At 39.2% G+C, this 19,825-nt stretch overlaps 1 long non-coding RNA gene across 3 annotated transcripts in view; it reads left to right on the plus strand.

Annotated features, from left to right (window-relative positions):
* LOC150020729 (uncharacterized) overlaps nucleotides 1-19,825 on the plus strand; it is a 107,442-nt gene that overhangs the window by 25,875 nt on the left and 61,742 nt on the right. For all 3 annotated transcript variants that reach the window (XR_016510441.1, XR_016510439.1, XR_016510438.1), the window contains exon 3: nucleotides 9,333-9,423. This is a non-coding gene — a long non-coding RNA (uncharacterized LOC150020729). The remainder of the gene's footprint in view (nucleotides 1-9,332; nucleotides 9,424-19,825) is intronic.

Genomic DNA, 19,825 nt, shown 5'->3' on the forward strand with positions numbered 1-19,825 from the left:
AGAGATGTCTCTCCTGCTGCCAAGTCACTAATAAAAGCCTTAAATCATATTCAGCACACTTGGCTGAAGAGGGCAGGGAAGAATTTAGTGCAATTTAGATATTTATAGAGAATAGATACAAATCTTTCTAAAACTGGTTTTTCTTAAAGAGGTATTCACACAGCTATCTGAAACACTAAATTTTCCAAAAACCCCCAATTCCCCCAAGGGTCTTCTAGAGAGACAACATTGAATTGTACCATGAATCAGAACGAATGAAGAAAGACCATTCTAAAGTAGAGCAAGAATCCTAAAGGCTAGAGATAGATTGTGTGTGCTCGGGGTTTTCTAAACCAAGTTTTGAAATACCCCCAGAGAATTTAGAATAAAAAAAATTATGTGGTTTGCCAAATATTGCTTGAAAAATCAGTGACACCCTCCCAAATCCCATAAAAGGGTCTAAAATGCTTAAAATAACGTGAACTCTAAATATTTGCCTCTAAGATATCATGCATTCAGGAGGTGCTGTGTTTGTGTGAACAGATGATTGCAGAGTCCTCAGCTGGTATCATGTCTCTTCAGACTCTTCTCTATTTCTTTAGTTGACTTACCTATGAAACCATTGGGTTTCTTCTCCTATTAGAAGATATTCTTTCTACAACACTCTGAAATATATTAAGCTACCAGGGAACAACTTCAGCATTACATCAAGTGAGCAAATTTTATCATCTACTGTCTTCATCATCCATTCTCTTCCGAGAAATAAGGCTCATTTTCTAGCAGCATTTTGATTGTTACTACTGCCCTTCTCAAAAGCCTTCAGGAGCTCCCAAGTGTTTTTTGAAAGTAAATGAAGATTTGGAGTAATGGACTTTGAGACTTTGTTACAAATTGACCATGATCACAAAAGGCTCTAATTTTTCTTCCACATTGGGGTTTCCACTTCAGTCAGGAGAGACTACCTCCTTTCCCACAGGAAGACTCATTCTTACTACCTCTAACGTTTGGGGCCTTGTTTGCCATGTTCATCTTTAGTAAGAGCTCTCTCTAGGGTAATAAATTTTCTCAAATGGCATATTTAATAGCTTAAATGGAGTCATGTAGGCCACCTCTTTGCAAATTATAAGTGCAGTTCAATCAAGGTTCAGAGAAGATGGCTTGAGGACACTGCTTTATTAGGAAGTAAGTTCTGGAATGAACACCTATTTTTGGACTACTTTTATCAACCTTCTGTTTATTACTTAATTCTTCATAATGTCTCTTCTTTGAACTTCTTCCTGCAAGAGACTGAATCCGGTGAACATAGAGGAAAATAGTAAAAATAATAACTAACAGTTGATGTTGAATGCATCAAACATGTCAGGGCTCTTTATCTACTTTATCACTAATTTGGACAATAATTATACAAGGCAGAGATAGATGCACTTATTTTAAAGATATAAAGTTGGCTGAGAGAAGTTTGGTAATTACTAAGGGTCCTATGAGTGCCAAGTGCCTAGAAGGGGAAACCAAAGAAAATTTACACCTCATTAATAAATATCACTGTACCTGTGGGGAGGATGAGAGAGATTCGTGGGGGATATGTGTAAAAACATCCAAGATATGTGGCTGGGTTCTGTGAGGGAAATATGGAAGAATTGTGGATAATGGCGCAAAGGTAGCATGGATGTTGGGATTGAGTTTCTCTAACCTTGAATTCAATTTACTTTAAAGTTGGAACCACTTTTATTTTTAAAAACAAACTGATGGAAAACAGTGTGGATAGTAGTGAGATAGAAAGTCTTTTATATATTTTTTCTTCTAACTGCCTTACCATTAATATTATAGGAAGTCATATTCGGGCTGGGTATTTCTCTGTGGCTGACATTTAAGTTGGATCTAAGGTGGAATGGTAACTTTGAGATCTGAGTTTGTGAAACCCCTGGTTCAATAACATGAAATACAGAGATTTGATTATTTCAGCCAACTCACAATTTTCCATGATTACAACTTAGATGAATAATATCTACCGATAAGTTCTAAGTCTCATGAGTTGTTTGTTCTTCATCCATATTGCCACAATATCTACCGAAGTGATTAAAAGGAAACAATCGAGATGGGTTGAAGATTTACTTCCTCTTTTTTTCCCAGACCACTCACGTTTGTCTCCTGAAAGAGGAACTGGAAGGAGATAGATACGGTAAGAGTCTTCACAACCTAAACTGACCCATCAGTCTTTGAAATGATGAGAAATTACTTTAATATGGTAAAAATGAAGGTCAGAATTTATCTGTGATGAGCGTAATCTGTTTGCTAACAGTCCTTACTTTATACTATTTATTATTTTATTTTTCTATATTTGTGATTCCTGAACAAATATTCACACTCATTTAGAGAATGTGATAAGAACCCTATGGCATTTCTGCCCTTGTTTTCCGCCTTGGACTACAGCCACATTTTTGAAGTTTCCCGATAGCAGCACTACTTTGGGCCTTTTATCATGTATCCCTAGGCACAAAATTCAACTTGAAAGGAAGAATGGAATTTTATGTGTATGTGTGTGTATAAAAGCTGGAAATTAAGATAAATATTCAAAAAATTTCTATGAGTCAGAAAATCTTATTACTTGTATGATCAAACTCACAAACAGGGATAGGGTGACTATATATTGAAAGATTAATCTATATATTTTCAAAAAGTTGAGAAATAGTATAAAATGTTTGCTATATGAAATGAAAGTCAAATAATAAGGCAGGCAGTTTTTATCTTGTCTAGGACTATTTCTTTGAGTTTTGAATCTTAAAGACCACCTGGAAATAGAATTGACTTGGAGGGAGAAGAATGAAATTGGAGCTGTTGTGGAAAAACAAAACAACAAATTCTGCCTTTGTCCTGTGCTTTTCAGCCAATAAATATTAATTGACCTTTTCCAATGACCTTCCTCATTGTCATTCCCAACTTAACTTTTTAAAGGGAGAGTCCTCTTTTAGTTCTCTTTCCTACGGATAAAGCATACAGAGAACTGTAAATACATGCTTATTACCAGCATAAGATTTGTATACACATAGGAGATTACGAACAAATAGGATTGTTATATAACCCAGTGTTGTCTGATTTAGAAATAAATCTCATTTTTGTACAATCTTGTCTTAGCTTGTCTTAGCCAGTTCTTAGTTCTGTTTATTCAGCAAAGTTATTTCCTGCACAGATCCTGCCTTTTCCTGGCAATCGGATTTTTTTTTTTTTGCTTTCCCTCATTTCTCACTACACCTGTTTTGAAGTGCTGCCACAGACAGTTTGTGGTTGCTTTACTTCAGTCCAGCTAATCTCACCCTCAGTGGTCCTTGAAGTGAGGAGGTTCTTCTAGATCTGTTGATTTTCTGATCATTCCTGCTGTAATGAACCACACGGTTTTATTGGACTCTACAGAATTTGTCTCAACTTTACAGAAATAATTTAAAAAATTAAGTATGATTTAACAAGAGAACTACATTGTGTGCTGGGGAATCTTAGTTATTTTCAGTTTGTTCCCTACCCACTCACAGAAGTGACTAACCTCTCATCAAAAAAAAATGAAGGAGCAGGATTATATCAGTTGTTTTCAATTCTCAGTGTGTTACAGAACCCCTGGTCTGGTCCAATTGAAAACAAACCCATGGGCTGTTTAGTTAGGGGCCCGATTGCCCGCCGCCAGAATTATAACTCTGAATACCAGAGTTTGGTGAAAAGAAAAAGAATTGTTTATTTACACAAAGTCCTGCCTCCCCCTCCCAGACCTGGTCAGTCTTAGGAAAGTCAGAAACACCGTTTCCCTACTTCCTAGGCACAGTTCAGCTTTACCAGTGGCTGCCAATCACTCAGTTCTGACTGGGGAGGTCCTTTCTGTGCTGTGGTGCCCGCCAGCTCTCAATGCAGAGCCGCCTGGATTCTCAGCCTCCTTGCAAACTGCCTTCTTCCTGCAAACCGCATGGATCTCCTCTCCTCAAAACCGCATGGCTAGAGCCTCTTAAAGCAGTCTGGAGACCCCTTCTCCAAGCCGCATGGAGGGAGCACATGAGAGCGAGAGCCTCTTAAAGCAGCCTGGAGACCCCTTCTACCAGCCACATGGAGAACTTAGCTTCTTTATTCCGCATGGAGAAGGCGAGAGAGAGAGAGAGAGCGAGAGAGCTAAAATGTCCGCAGCTGCTTATATATCCCCGACTGTGTCCTCTGACGCAGTGGGCGTTGCAAACAGTTCTGACCATTCACAGAACCTTACTTAGGCTTTTTCCATACCGTCCTCTGGTTCAAGACCCCTCCCATCTACCTGAGGCTTTGGATGCATTAAAGCCATTTTGCATAAAAAAGACACTAGCCACCAGCCTCAGGCATGTGGAGGCATTCTAAAAGCTGCTTCCTTCTTCTCATCCCCCAGCCACAAACTCTGGGGATTTTTGGAACACCCCTGTTTCTGTAACAAGTGCATAGTAAAAAATCATCTGAGGAACTTTAAAAAATACTACCCCTAGGCTATGCCAGACAAACGAAATCATATTCCCCTGAGGTAAAACCTGGGCATTGGCATTTTATTAAAAGCTCAGCCAGGGTTAGAAACCATTGGATGAATGATTTTCATGGGGCTGTCCAAATTTATGATTCCCTTATTCTTATACTTATTGACTTGGACTACTTCTTCTACCTAATCTTTATAGACAGTGAAGGAGGAGAGCTTTCATGACTAGATTTATTAATAGTTTTGGATATGAGCTTTGTGATCATTATGTGATGTTATAACCACAGAAGTAGGTACAGAAGAGAGAAGAATTTGTGTCCCAAATCTCTTAAAATTTTCTAGAAAGGGTTCATTTTTTATTCTCATAATTTTGAAAAATGACCCTTATATTTCACATACTAAATGTACAGTTAAGATGCCTTTCATGGTATCTATACTGAGGGAGACAGTTGAGAAAACCAGAGGGTCCGAGAGGTATGTATGAGACAGAATAGGAACCAAGAGAAGGGCTCCCTGTTCCAGGCTCAGGTATGGGGAAGAATTCCCTACAGTTCTGTGTCTGAACTGTGAGTACAAGTACCTAGATGAAAATGGGGTAGATAATGGAGGGTGAGGTAGCAGGGAAGATTTAGTAAATATTTCTTATAGGGCTTTAAAAAAAAAAAACAAGCCTGCGTTGAGAAATCGAAGAATGGAAATTAATCCTTTCACTCGTTACATGAAGGTTTTCTTTCTTAAAAAAAAAAAAAAATTATTGACTTCAGAGAGAGAAAGGAAAGGGGGTGGAGAGAGAGAGAAACATCCATTTGTTGTCCACTTATTAATGCATTCATTGGTTGACTCATGTGTCCTGACTGGGGATCTAACCCAGAATCTTGGTGTATCAGGATGACACTCCAACCATCTGACCTACACAGATGGTCTGTAGCTTTTTGATAATTGAGTCAAGGTGTCATTTTAAGTTTTTTTTGGGGGGGTGGCAGGTGGGGGGTGGCCATAGGCTGTTGATTTACAAATAATGAGCTCTGATTGGGCAACAACTTGTCTGAGTTTCTTCTGTTTGACCTAACTTAACTGGTGAAATTTTGGTTCATGAGATTTCCAGCTGTTCCAAATGTGACTTAGTAGCAGTATATGTATAAAAAGATCACATCAAGTGGATAAGAAACATTTGATCCCTTGTTTACATAATACGTTGTGAAATGAAAAGCAGACTAGTGTCTAACCATGGTGCTATTTTAGGCTGGTTTGTTAAACACAGGTCTAAGCCTAGTATGTCAAAAAAGCAAATATTTAATTGTTTCACTTCTATTAATGATTCCCAAACTTTATTGGAAATTTTTTTATTGGCATCTCTTTAGAATTTCAGACTTGCTCTCTTGAACTTACCATTTGTTTTCTATTTTTCCTTTGAAATATTTGCTGCTTGTTCTGTACCCTCTAAAGATATTTAGATCAATTCCTACATCTTTACTCAGCCTGCTGTGAATTCTAGCCCATTTATTTGTGGGCCCTAGGAACCTAAGTAGCATCTCCTATAAGAGTCCACAGACCTTCATCCTTCATGAGTTTTATCCTCAGGGAGTAGTAGTACAATGGGCTCTGTGACAGTAATAGTCATAGTCATCTGGTGGGAGGAGTTCCTTTTCCTTGGACTGGTACCTTTTTGGTTGTGGCTTTTCCTACCTTTGGGAGGAAAGTTTCAAAAGCCCTCTTAAGAATTTTGAGAGGAGGGAAAATATCTTACATGAATTTTCCTAGGTTCCTTGGAATATGAATATGATCACTTAAAATTATAGAACCAGGTACAAAGAGCTATGAAAGATAGTTAAACTGAAGAAAGATATGTTAGAACCAGGGTCATTTGAAAGCTTCAGCCTCAGAATGTGACCTTTAGTCTGTGGATTCCAGATAAATACAGCATCGATAAAATGACTAAGAATGTAATGGGGAAGAATGCCCTGCCTGCCCATCTCCGAGCCATAAGGTCATCTAGCTAGAACTACTTTTAGCTATGTATTTATTGTTCTTGACCATAAACCACTCATGTATATCAGGTGTCTATCTCTAAGGACCTAAAAGCACTTTATATAGTTTTTCATTCATCTTAAGATCTGGTTAAGGTGACTGAAAGTCCTGTCTCCCTATATCCAGTTGCGGATATAAACACATAGATGTAAGTTGGTGGCATTTATGGAGGGGCCCTGCTCCCCAGTTTGCTAGATGGGACTGCTGAAATGATGAAGAGTTTGGGTCAGGGGCTGTGAGAACTTAGAGAGTCCAAGAGCTTTGGGAAGGAATGGGTGATTTGATAGGGAGAGGAGGCACTTCTTCTAAGTGCTGTCTAGCTACATACTTGGGGCAAATCCTCCCAAAGGAAAAGGAGGGGTTGCTTGGGAAGATGTCTGTCTCAGCAACTTCTGTCTTATGCTTCTCTCAGGGAAAAAAACCTTCTGTCTTCTCACGTTGTCCATGTAACATTCTTTTGAGGTGAACACGTTGGTTCTAGGTAAACAGCTAATACTGCTGATAGCTATGCCAGTTAGGGTTAAGACCAACCACAAATTAATGTGGGCTGTAAAATGCACTGTGTTTCCCCAGCTTCCTGTTTTTCCTGAGAAGAAAATATTATATCTTTAAACATATATACCAATAAGAAATCAAAACCGTCAGTATAATTGGAAAAGATGTAAACTTCTTTGACATTAAAATTATATGTGTGTATGTGTGTGTGTACACAATATACTAATGCCAGCATCATTTTTAATGGTAGCTTTAGAACTTTTTGTAATAAAAGACAAAGAACCCCATCATTGCTACTAGGACTCCTAGTTTAGAAGTACTGACCAATGTAATTAGACATGAGGAAGTTATAAGAGGAATAAATATTTTAAAGAAGGATAAGACAATTTTTGTTATATACAGGTGATGATAATATATTAAGAAAAACAAAGAAGTAAAAAAAATAGAAACAGTGAGATAAATTAGTAAGATGGTTTATTTCACCTACACACACAAAAGTATTTATTCATTCACAGCTATGTAGAATGTATTTATCATGTTTTTTTTCTTTAAAAAAATCTCCAAATCAATAGTTTTCCTATACATAAAGAGTAGTTGGTTCAATAATATTGTGGTGCAAAGCTACCAATTGCAAATAGCAACCAAAAGAAAAATAAAAGATACTCAGAAATAAAGTTGACAAGAAATGTGCAAAATTCAGGTGAAGAGTATTAATACTCTCAAGAGATTTGACAGAAAAAAGATCAGAAGAAATACTTTAGTAAACTGCTGGAGTTGGCCATGCCCAAAGGACGTATTCAAAACAAGTTAAAATAATCATTGCACAGTTTCTAAGGAAGGCAGTTTTTGGTAAGTGGAGGGCCCTTTGTTTGGCTGAACATCAAGACAGGTTTGAGGAAACAAGCTGAAGATAAGAAATGGGTTATTTTCAAACTACTCCCTATTGCAGCCCTGCCTGGATATAGCGGATAATGAATAAGAACAGACATGTCCAATAGGGACTTTCCTATGAAGGTGTGTTTTGAAAAACTTGTTCTCCATATTTCCTGTGAAAACTCCAGTTATGTTCACTAAAGATTCTGCATGAGAAGATTTTTTTAGGGGCATTAAAGACATGCTGAGTTAATGTATCATGGTAGTCTAAGGCATGGGACAAACACAAAGACAGCTATGTGGACATCATGCCACCCTTCCCCCCAATTAAGGGACATCTGAAATCTGGGTTATCTTGAGAAAATGTTTGCAATATTTAGATGAAGTTCTAATAATTTCTGTAGTAAGAGTGGTCTTATAATATAGTTAGGAAGAGACAAATCAAAAAACAAAAGAGCAAGACAGTTCAAAAAATAAAGGATACAAATGGTCAATAAACATAACACAAGCAGCCCTGGCTGGTGTGGCTCAGTGGATTGAGTGTCAGCCTGGCCTCTGAACCAAAAGGTCACAAGTTCAATTCCCATCAGGGCACATGCTTGGGTTGTGGGTCAGGTCCCCAGTTGGGGCTTGGGGCATATGAGAGGCAATCAAATGCATCCACCAATGTTCCTCTCTCTCTCTTTCTCCCTCCCTTCCCCTCTCTTTAAAAATAAATGAATAAAATCTTTAAAAAAACATAAAGAAAGCATATAACTTTACTAATAATCAAAGTCAATCAATCACATTAGTGAGATATGAATTGGCAGTATTTTTCTATATGTTGATTTGAAATTTTATGTACTTATAAACTAAAGTAAATAAATAATTACCTTTTACCTATCAACCACAGTTCTGAGAATTTACCCTAAAATTAATCAGAAACACATACAAAAATGTATGTAGAAAAGTGTTTGTTATAGATTGTTTATAATTATAAAAGTTAGAAAGAAAACCAACCATAGTGTATTTGCCAAATAACTTATGGTTTAATCACATCAAAGAATACTGTGCACCTATTAACCATTATATTGTATTTATTCATTGACATGGTGAAATTTTCATGATCTGTTGTTAAACAAAAGAGACAATTTGTTAAAAAAAATGTAACTTCTGACATTATTTGGCTAAGAAAGATTTCTCTATATGTCTCCACCAGCACTCATATGCATCTGTGTGTCTATGAACACACAGGTAGTTTACACGGTTAGAAGGTAGAACTCTGAGGATCTTAATGATTTCTGTGCTTCTCTAGGTCTCCTATTTTTATATAAAATAAGCATGATTAACTTGTATGATGATAATAAAGAAAGATTTATGGCCCTTTTATATCCTTTAGTATTTTACTATTCCTTGGAAAATATTTATGTTCTTACTTAACTCTAGTTCGTAACTTTAAACCCTATTCTTTTAAAATGAAACAACAGCTTCTCTCTGTCTCCCTCAGGGAGCTACATCTTTCCTTGTATACTTTGGCAAGAAAGAGCTGGAAGGAGACGGGATTGGTGTCTTCTCACCAGCCCCAGCAGTGTTTACAGGTAAGAATATTACTATTTTGGCAACTGTCCCAACTTAGTCACATTACACAATTTCACTGTACCGAGAACTTTCCTGGTGTGTGTGTGTGTGTGTGTGTGTGTGTGTTTAATATCCAAGAAGTGAGCTAATAAAACAATAAGCTGGATGAGAACTCCTGCAAACCTATGCATATACTCTTTCCAACACAAGACCTCAAACCAAGCCAGCATGTATGGACAATTGGACCATTTTTCTTGCTACTTTCTTTGTATTTTACAAACCAAATCAATGTCTGCAAATACTCTTGTGTTTAAATCCAAGTAAGATAAGTGAGATACCTTCAAGATACCTTTTAACATGCCTGTTGAAAAGACAGAATACATGCTGTTGGGAACATGGGGACTGAGAAAGGCAGAGCACTTAGGCCAGGCAGGCCAGTTCTCCAGCCATGTAATTTGATGTTTTATTAATTTTATGTTTTTAAAAGATTTTATTTATTTATTTATAGAGAGAAGGGAAGGAAGGGAGAGAGGGCGAGAAACATCCGTGTGCAAGAAATATACTGATTGGTTGCCTCTCACATGCCCTCAAACTGGGGACCTGGCCCACAACCCAGGCATGTGCCCTGACTGGGAATTGAACTGGCCACCTTTTGGTTTGCAGGCTGCCACTCAATCCACTGAGCCAAACCAGCCAGGGTTAATTTGATGTTTTAAATGTTAACACATCTTTCAACTGACAAAGAAGTTATGGGGTAGCCTGGAAAGAAAAGTTGCTTAAATCTTAAAAGTAGGCTACCGAGAGGATAGAATCTTACCAGTGAAGTATCTTAGCAGCTTCTGGATCCTGTGAGGTTCTTTCAGTGTGTAGCAGAATTTACTCGATAAAAGAATGTAACCTGCCCTAGATATCTGTTCTCTTATGAGCGCAAACTTGTGCAGATGATGATGAAATAAATGTGTGCTTGTTCCACTATGTTCTCCTTTGAGTCAGACTGTTCAGTATCATTAACCCTAAACTGCTAATGAACCACACCTGCTTTCCTGGTTTGCTACTAAATTATTAGACTAAAATTTATTTTTAAAAATGTCTAAAGTAGGATAGCTAATAAACAACTTGAGTCAGCCCAGCAGATCAAGTAATTTTCCATTTTCACTGGTTACTAGGTTCAGAGTAGGATTTCTAGAGAGGCAGTTATCAGGGAGGCAGGAATGGAGGATAATACATTCCTTTATTGATGCCTTTTACTTCCACTTAAAAAAATGCTGGTTATTACAAAAGTGTCTGGATATGTTAATATTTTTCTGCACGTTTTATATTGTTTTTGTACTCCCCATTTCCTAGAGAGGAAGGAAGAGCTAGAATTCAGTGACAGATTGGACAATGGCAGTGGTTTAGTGGGCCATGGTGTCTTCCTCCTGCGTTTCCAGCATTTGCCTACTGCTAAGGAAACCACAGTGTGCGGCGTGAAAGTAGGGCATAGAACTCACTACTCGGCACTTTAATGAGTCACCATTCTCGACATCACTGTGTCAGCTGAAAGAAAGCACCAGGGGATTTACTATGAATGAGATGAGCTAGATGTGCTGACTCCAAGCTGGATCTTACTATTTTGTCCAGATTCTGGAGGCTATCTAATAAATGATTTTTAAAAATGCTCCCAAGGCCATCCTAATTTCTATAATGACTCTTGCTCTCTACAACTAGCTAAAGTTATTTCCTTATGATTTGTTAAAGGTTAACAGAGAGAAAAAGTAGGCAAGAGCTAAGAAAATAAATATAAAATGAAAAATATAAAAAATAAGTATAAAATGACCAAAAAATAAAAATAAATAAATAAATACTGAAAGGTTGCAACTGGTATCTTAACCAGCAAGCAAAATGGCTCCAGAGTAAAAAATGCAAGGGATAAAAGTAGTAGCACAGTTGAGTAGAACAGAAAAAACAAAACAAAAAAACATGAGCAGTCAAAACAGAGCAAAGTGAACGTGGCTCTTGAGTCCATTGCTTCTAAAGTTGAGGGTGATAAAAATATTAAATATCTTTATTCTAGGGAACATTTTTTCAAAAGACAATTCTGATCCTCAGGGAGTGAGCTCCCTGCCTTTCAAGTCCTTTCCTGTCTTTTGCACACAGGATCAGGAGAGGGATGCATCTGAACTTGACAGAAGGACTGTAATTCCCCACAGGGCAGTAGTAAAGTTACATCCTGCTTACTAAAGCAGTTACTTTCCAGAGAACTGTGATCTTCTCATAAAACAGCTGGCCTTGCCTGAAAGGGAGGTATTGTTAGTAAGTAAGCTAAAGTCCTAGGAACTGGGACTCAGCCAGTGTCTTATTGCTGATCCACCTTTGTTTGTTTTCCCAGACAAAAATGATTACAACACATTTCAGGGCCAAGGCAAAAGCTTTGCCTTTGTAATGTATTAACTTGCTGGCAGTAGTGAGGATGTTTATGTATTACTTGTATAAAGTGATCACTGGTTTTGGCTTTTTTAAAAAAGTATATTTTATTAATTATGCTATTACAGTTGTCCCAATATTTCCCTCTTTGCTCCTCTCCAGATGGTGCCACCCTTCCCTCCAGCAACCCCTCCCCCCTTAGTTCATGTCCATGGGTTGTGCATATAAGTTCTTTGGCTTTTCCATTTCCTATACTATTCTTAACATCCCCCTGTCTATTTTGTACCTGTCAATTAAGCTTGTTAATTCCTATACCTTTCCCTACATTCTCCCCATTCTCACTCCCCACTGATAATCCTCCAAATGATTTCCATATCTATGATTCTGTTCCTGTTCTAGATGTTTGCTTAGTTTATTTTTGTTTTGTTTTTTAGATTCAGTTGTTGATAGTTGTGAGTTTGTTGTCATTTTAATGTTCATAGTTCTGATTTTCTTCTTTTTCTTAAATAAGTCCCTTTAACATTTCATATAATAAGAACTTGCTGATGATGAACTCATTTAGCTTTACCTTTTCTGGGAAGCACTTTATCTGCCCTTGAATTTTAAATGATAGTTTTGCTGGACAGAGTAATTTTGGTTGTAGATACTCGCTTTACATCACTTCGAATACTTCTTGCCAGTCCCTTCTTGTCTGCAAAATTTTTTTTTGAGAAATCAGCTGGTAGTCTTATGGGAATTCCTTGGTAGGTAACTCTCTGCTTTTTCTCTTGCTACTTTTAAGATTCTCTCTTTATCTTTAACCTTTGGCACTTAAATTATGATGTGTCTTGCTGTGGTCCTCTTTGGGTCTAATTTGTTTGGGATTCTCTGTGGTTCCTGTCCTTGTATGTCTATTTCCTTCATCATGTTAGGGAGGTTTTCTTTTTTCAAATAAGTTTTCAATTTCTTGCTCTTCCTCTTCTCCTTCCGGCATTCCTATGATTTAGATGTTGGCCCTTTTGGCGATGTCCCAGAGTCTTCTTATACACTCCTTGTTTTTTGAATTCTTGTTTTTTTATTCTTTACTGGTTACATTTATCTCTTCCTTTTGTTCTAAATTGTTGATTTGAATCCTGGCTTCCTTTCCTTCACTGTAGGTTCCCTGTTGATTTTTCTTCATTACACTTAGTGTAGCCTTCATTTCTTCCCTTATGGTTTTACTGTACTCAGCAAGTTCTCTGAGCATCTTTATCACCAGTGTTTTGAACTCTACATCTAATAGGTTGGCTGTTTCCATTTTGTTTAGTTATTTTTCTGGAATTTTGATCTCTTCTTTCATTTGGGCCATGTTTCTTTGTCTCCTCATTTCGGCAGCCTCCCTGTTTTTGTTTCTATGTATTAGGTAGAACTGCTTTGACTCCATGTCTTGGTAGTGTGGCTTAATGTAGTAGGTGTCCTGTAGGGTCCAGTGGCACAGCCTCCCCTATAACCCAAGCTGGGTACTTTGGTGCACCCTTCATGTGGGCTGAGGACACCATCCTCTTGTAGTTGAGCCTTGGTTGCTGTTGACAGATCAATGGGATTTACCCAGGCCAGTCAGCTGAAAGGACTTGCTGTGACCACTTACCACCAACCCCTGCCACCTGTGAAGGATCAGCTGTGCAGGGGAAGGGTAGTAGTTGTCTGACATGGTCTGTAGCAGTCCACTGTGTGTGCAGTCTCCGAGGTTCCCCCAATGGTGCAGGCCAAGGTCAACCCCCGACCTGTGTTTTGCCCAGGGCCACCCAGTCTGAGCTATAAAGCAATCTGAGATGACTGCTACTGTGTTTTTCTGAAAATAAGACAGTGTCTTATCTTAATTTTTGCTCCTAAAGATGTTCTAGGTCTTATTTTCAGGGGATGTCTTATTTTTTCCATGAACAAGAACTCACATTTATTGTTGAACAAAAAATCAACATTTATTAATATGCTGTAGTCATGTCATCACAAACATCAGCATAACCAGCCAAACTCTGAATTCCGTCAAGAATTTGGGGGGAGCTATAGCAATGACTGTCACTAGGTCTTGTTTCCAGGGGAGGCCTTATATTTCTAAGCTTGAAAAAAATTGCACTAGGCCTATTTTTGGGGGATGTCTTATCTTTGGGGAAACAGGATATTTGTGCTGGATTTGGAGATTCCAAGACAAAGCCAAGCTGTTGAATCTAAGCTGGCTGCTGCCAGTGCTGGGCCTGGTGCTTACTAAGGCCAGCTGCTGCTGTTTGATAGGATTTAGGAAGTTGCGAAGCAAGAACCCAGATGAGCCATTCATAAGGAAAAGCAGCTTGCCTGGGCCCATAAGTTGGGTGGGGCAGAATCTCTGGGGATCTTCAAGGAGGGTAAAACAGTGTTAGCCCTGGTTAATGGAGTCTCAGATACAGCACCAGCTTGCTGGCTCTGTGGGGATGGCAGGTGGTTTAGAAAAGGGATGATGGCCTCTGCTCGCCTTGATGCCAGACACTTCAGTTCCTCCCTGTATGCTACTGGTGCCTTTGAAGCTGCTAACCTGGTGCTGGAGCTCAGAGGGAGTGAGTCTGAGTAGGTGAGACTGTGTGTGGGTTCTTTAAGAGGAAGTGCTTGGGGCTCCAGCAGTTTCTTTCACCAACTCAATCCCCACTGGTTTCCTCAGCCAGGAGGTGTGATGACTTATCTTCCTGGCATTAGTACCTTGGCCTGGCGGGCCTGGTGTGGGGCTGGGACTCCTTGCTCCTGAGATATCCCTCCTGAATTTTTATTCTCCACATGTGGATGTGGAGCCAGCCCATTGTGGAATGGGTTTGGATGGATGTAGTTTCTTTAATTCCGTAGTTGCTAGACTTCCATTCAGCTCAATTTAGTAGTTGTCAGACTTCCATTTCATTTGATTTCTGACAGTTCTGAATGATGGTTAATGTATATTTTAGTTGTAATTTTTATGTGGTTGTGAGAAAATGCAAACCATGTCTGTCTATGCTGCCATCTTTGAGTGTTCCTCCAGTTTTGACTTTTTTATTTTTTTGAGAGGAAAGGAGACTTGGGGTGTTGCCAAAGGAAAAAGAAACCCATACTTTTGCAAATGTATTTTTACTCCCTTTCACCAGGCAGCTCTGATTTAGTGGACACATACTACATTTAAGTTTTAAACCCTTGGATACTTTGGGCAAATCATTTACTCTCCTTGAGTCCCAGTTCATTCATTTATGAAACCAGGTTGATAATACTTCCATGGACTATGCACAGTCTGATTAATTTGCTTAAATGAGATACTGTACGTGAAAGCATTTATCAATTGCAAGGTGTGACACAAATATGAGTACTGTAGGGGTCATCTTTGTTTACCTTGGAGCAGATGATGGTTCTGGGGCACTGAATTAAGGGAGACATCACCCCAATTCTCTCATATCCCCAGGTCTGAGAGGCTGGGAAATGAAAAAGAAGTGATCCCTTAGAGTTGGAAACTCCCATTTACCCATTAATTGCACAGAAAAATCATTTTCTGGCTTTTCCTGTCCATGATTTAAGAGTCCCTTCATTTAAATGTTAGAGAAATGCATTAATTAACTAGGCTTTTGTCCAGTTCTGCTTCTTTATCTAGATCTGTGTGGTCCAATATACAGTAACCACTAGTGACTTGTGGTTCTTGAACTCTTCAAATATGACTAGTCATAACTGAGACATGCTATGCATGGAAATATCTGCCAGAGTTTGAAGACAGTAGTCCAAAAGAAAAAAAAGGAGAATATCTTGTTAGTATTTTTATATTGATAACATGTTGCGATAGTATTTTGGACCTATTTGGTTAAAATATATTGTTCAAACAAATTTTGTCCGTTCTTTAAAAATTTTAAAAATGTGGCTACTATAAAATTTACAATTACATATATGGTTAACTTTGTATTTCTATTGGATAACACTGCTCTAGACAGTCAGAGGGGAAAGAAAGACATGCATGACCTATTGACATGCTTCTTGCATTCCAGTCTATATCCACCCAAAGTGCAGGACTGTTTTTTCCTTATCAGCTCAATTCTTGGGTAGCCAGTTCATTTGAGAAGTACATGAAGAAACCAAAGAAAATAGGAAGGCAATTCCATCACCCTTGCAGCACATGGCACAAACTAGGCACTCAGTAATCCCCTTTCCTTCCTACCTTCCTTCCTTCCTTCCATCATGCATTCAATTAAAATGGGGAATGGAGGAGTTTGCAAAGTCATATCTTGAAAAGGCAGAACAGGAACAAAAGAGGTTTTTTCTCTCTCTCACTCATTAGTTCTGAAAAGGGAGAGATACTGTGATTGGCTTTGTAATGTCTTGTGTCCAAGTCATTTATTAAAATCTTTTATGTGCCCTGGCAGGGTTGGCTCAGTGGATTGAACACTGGCCTGTGAACCAACGGGTTGCCAGTTTGAGTCCTAGTCAGGGCACATGCCTGGGTTGTAGGCTAGGTTCCCAGGTGGGGGTGCGAGAGAGGCAACCACACATTGATGTTCCTCCACCTCTATTTTTTGCTCCCTTCCCCTCTCTCTAAAAATAAATAAATAAAACCTTTAAAAAATGTATTTTATAAGATGTACATACATTTCTTACTTCCCTTCTGAAGGTTTAGATGCCTTGAAGTCAGGACACGTGTTTTACATACTTGCTTTGTATCCTAAGAGGTGCTCACTAAATGGGTAAAATAAATAATATGTCTATGAATTTACCTTCCTGACCAAAATTAAAATTTGAACCTACAATGCTGTATAATTGATTTGATGTTGATGATATATGCATTAAAAAATGTGGCTTGTGGTTAAGATACATTACATTGACTTTTATCTGTTAAAAAATCTTATTTTTAAAGCACCTCTAAAAGAACTTAAAAAGTGAATGAAACCTTCCCAGATTAAATCCCTGGCTCACTTATTCCTAAAATACAATCCTCACTCACTTTTGTCATTTCAACAGCAAACTAAAAATTGTCCCAGGAACAAACTTGATAAATCCTGTGTGAAATAGAGAACAATGAGAGAAGAACAATGGGAAAAGAACAACAACCCCATTGACCTGGTGGATGGGGACTGAAATCTCAGCGGGGGAGTGGAGCAGGTTGGATGGGGAACAGCCCTGGGCACCGTGAACACTCACGGGCTTGGGGCCCAGTAAACCCCGGGGAGTCCCAACAGCCTCAACCAGGGTGGAAGGGCGAGCTTGGGGGAAGGGCTCAGCCCGGCTGCAGGGATCAAAGAGAAGCGGGGAAAACAGCCAGAGCAGTGTTACTCTTTGAGCAAAGATAATGGAGTCCTCTGGGGCGAAGAGAATGAACACACAGAGAGATTTAAAAACACAACAGACCCAGAGCTGACCAGATTCCCTTATTCCATACCTCAAACTCATCAGGCTTGGCCTCAATTCAAAATCACTCTATATTGAATTACAGGGTTGGAAAAAAATAAAAGGGCGTCCTGTTGAGTGTTTTTCAAACCGTGGGTTCATCTCTCTTCAGTGTACGAAATTAATTCAGAGGGTGGAGACTGGGATTCAAAAAAATGAAATAAAGTAGAAGGGAGAGTTGAAGGTATTCATAAGTACTAAGGATACTAGGGATAAACATCGTTTAATGAAAATTTTGGGGTGTGTGTGTGTGTGTATGTCTGGTACAAATAAAATGTATTTCTTATTATGGATCTCACTCAAACTGTGAAATTCAGGAAAAACTGACCTGGTCCACCCCCATGCCTCATCCCCGAGGCATACTAACATCGGCCCTAGGAAATGAGGCCTTCTGGGAATAGAGATGTCATCACCTCTCCCACTGATCCTCACAGAGGCATTCCTCCTGTACCCTACTAATGTATCCCATCCACACAAAGTCAGTTCCTTAGGAAAGCGGTCCTGGATCAGGCATCTCATTCTGAGGCAGCTAATGCTGCTTGTCAGAAACTGTGGGGAACCTTGCTTTAAAGCCCCTCATTAAGAAGAGGGAACAGAAAAAACAAATGGTAATAACATGCCTCAAACGTGAGGTGGCCACTTGGCCAGTATTCATTAGAGAGCCTATAAACTGTGGGTTCTATTTAAGGGAAGTCCGGGATGGTTTGAGGGGGAAATTAAACGGTGCGGTTCCAATGCTTCTCTTATTCCCAGCTCTTGCTCTCTTCTTGCCTGTCTCACCTTGATTTATTCCTTGAAATTTTAGTCAAATTTGGTTTATAATTTGCTTTATAATTCAAAAAAGCAGACAAGAGTGTATATAGAAAAGACCAGACAGAGAAGAAGGCAGAAACTGTATAAAAGGTTCTGGCAAAAGGTGAGGACATTCCTGGATCCACTCTAGACAACCCCCAGTGACGAGCCAGCGAATTGATTTCCAAGTCTCCTGGAGTTAAACATAAAATTCAAAGTCGACTAGGTGAAGGAAGGACCGTTAACTATAGACTTCATTATTTTCTGCCAGGCATGAAAGACAGGGAGAGAATTGTCAGGGGAAAACTCCTTCAAAGAAGTCTGAGTCACGTTGTGTAAGTATAAAAAAGGCCGATCTTGTCCCACCCAGACAGAAAAGAAAGCGCTGAAGGTTTTACAGTGGTGTGGCCACTATATAAACCATTTAAAGATGAGTGAACTTCTTTATCGCCCCAAGAAATCAAAGTAAACCATCGGAAACCCAAGCTGTAGGAAATCCCGCTGCTCAGATACAGTATCCAGTGTGACATTGAAACAGGGTATCACTTTCCGAGAGCCGAGGCTGCCTGGCTTAACCTCTAGCGAAACCTTTCCTTGGCGTTCAGTTCAGTTCAGTTCAGTAACAGACGTTCTCTCAACTGTGTCAGAGACATGGATTTTAGCTGTAATTATGGTCTGCTAATCCGGTGTAGCCCTCGCCAAACAGACAGAATCAGCACATTATCATTAGGGTAGCAACCCAGTTTCTCTCCCTTGCACAGGGCATTGGTCTGGGAGAGAGACTATTGAGAAGTTGGCTTGCTGGTGGCAGCTTTGCCTCTATCTAATCTTTAAGGAGCTTGGTTTCTCCAGAGGAAGAAATGTGTGCCACCCCCCCACCCCCCCATCGCATACAGCTGCTGAGGAAATAAAAAACCCTACAAGGGCGGTGTTTAAACATGTCATAACCGGGCACTGAATTGCTGTGGATGAGTTGGCACCATTCTATTGACTCTCCCAGCCACCCACCCTGGGAAACTGGCACAGAATGGGTCTTATTCTGTGTTTTTCTGTCCTTTCTTCCCAGGCTCTCCTCTCTTCTCAGTTAACCTACTCAGAAGCCTTGGGGACGTGCTGCCATGTTTTAGATGCAGAGGACAATTTCAGGTTAAATAGTTACTTTCTCCCAATTCTTCTTTTTAAAAAATATATTTTAAGAAGATTTTTTAAAATTTATTTTTAGAGAGAGGGGAAGGGAGTGAGAGGGGGAGAGAAACATCAATGTATGGTTGCTTTTTGTGTGCCCCCAACTGGGGACCTGGCCTGCAACCCAGGCCTGTGCCCTGACTGGGAATCAAACTGGTGACCCTTTGGTTCACAGGCCGGTACTCAGTCCACTGACCCACACCAACCAGGGCTTTCTCCCAATTCTTAAACAAAAAAGAATGTTTAATAGTGGGAATTTTGAGTTAGCTGAAAGCCAGTATTAGTGATAATTTTGTGCAATGAGCTCTTCTAATATTTCCTTCAGTTTATACAATAACAGCAACATTTACCTCATTTATGAGCCCCATAATGTGCCCTTCCTTCCTCCCTTCTCCCCACTCTTTCCCTCCTATTCCTCCCTCCTTCCTCCTCACCATCAACCTTTCTTCCCTCCCTTTCTTCCTTGTATCCTTCCTTCTTCCTTTTTATTAAGGATTATTTGGGGCCGACAGTTTTAGGTTCACAACAAAATTGAGAGAAAAGTACTGAGATTTCCCACATATTCCTCAATTCTACATGTGTATAGTCTCTTCCATTATCAACATCCCTCATCAGAATGGTACATTTAAAAATTAATTAATTAATTAATTAACCAAGGATGAACCTGCATTG

The sequence above is a fragment of the Furipterus horrens genome, unplaced genomic scaffold, assembly GCF_987537825.1.
Source record: "Furipterus horrens unplaced genomic scaffold, mFurHor1.1.pri manual_scaffold_1, whole genome shotgun sequence".
Taxonomy (NCBI): Eukaryota; Metazoa; Chordata; class Mammalia; order Chiroptera; family Furipteridae; genus Furipterus; species Furipterus horrens.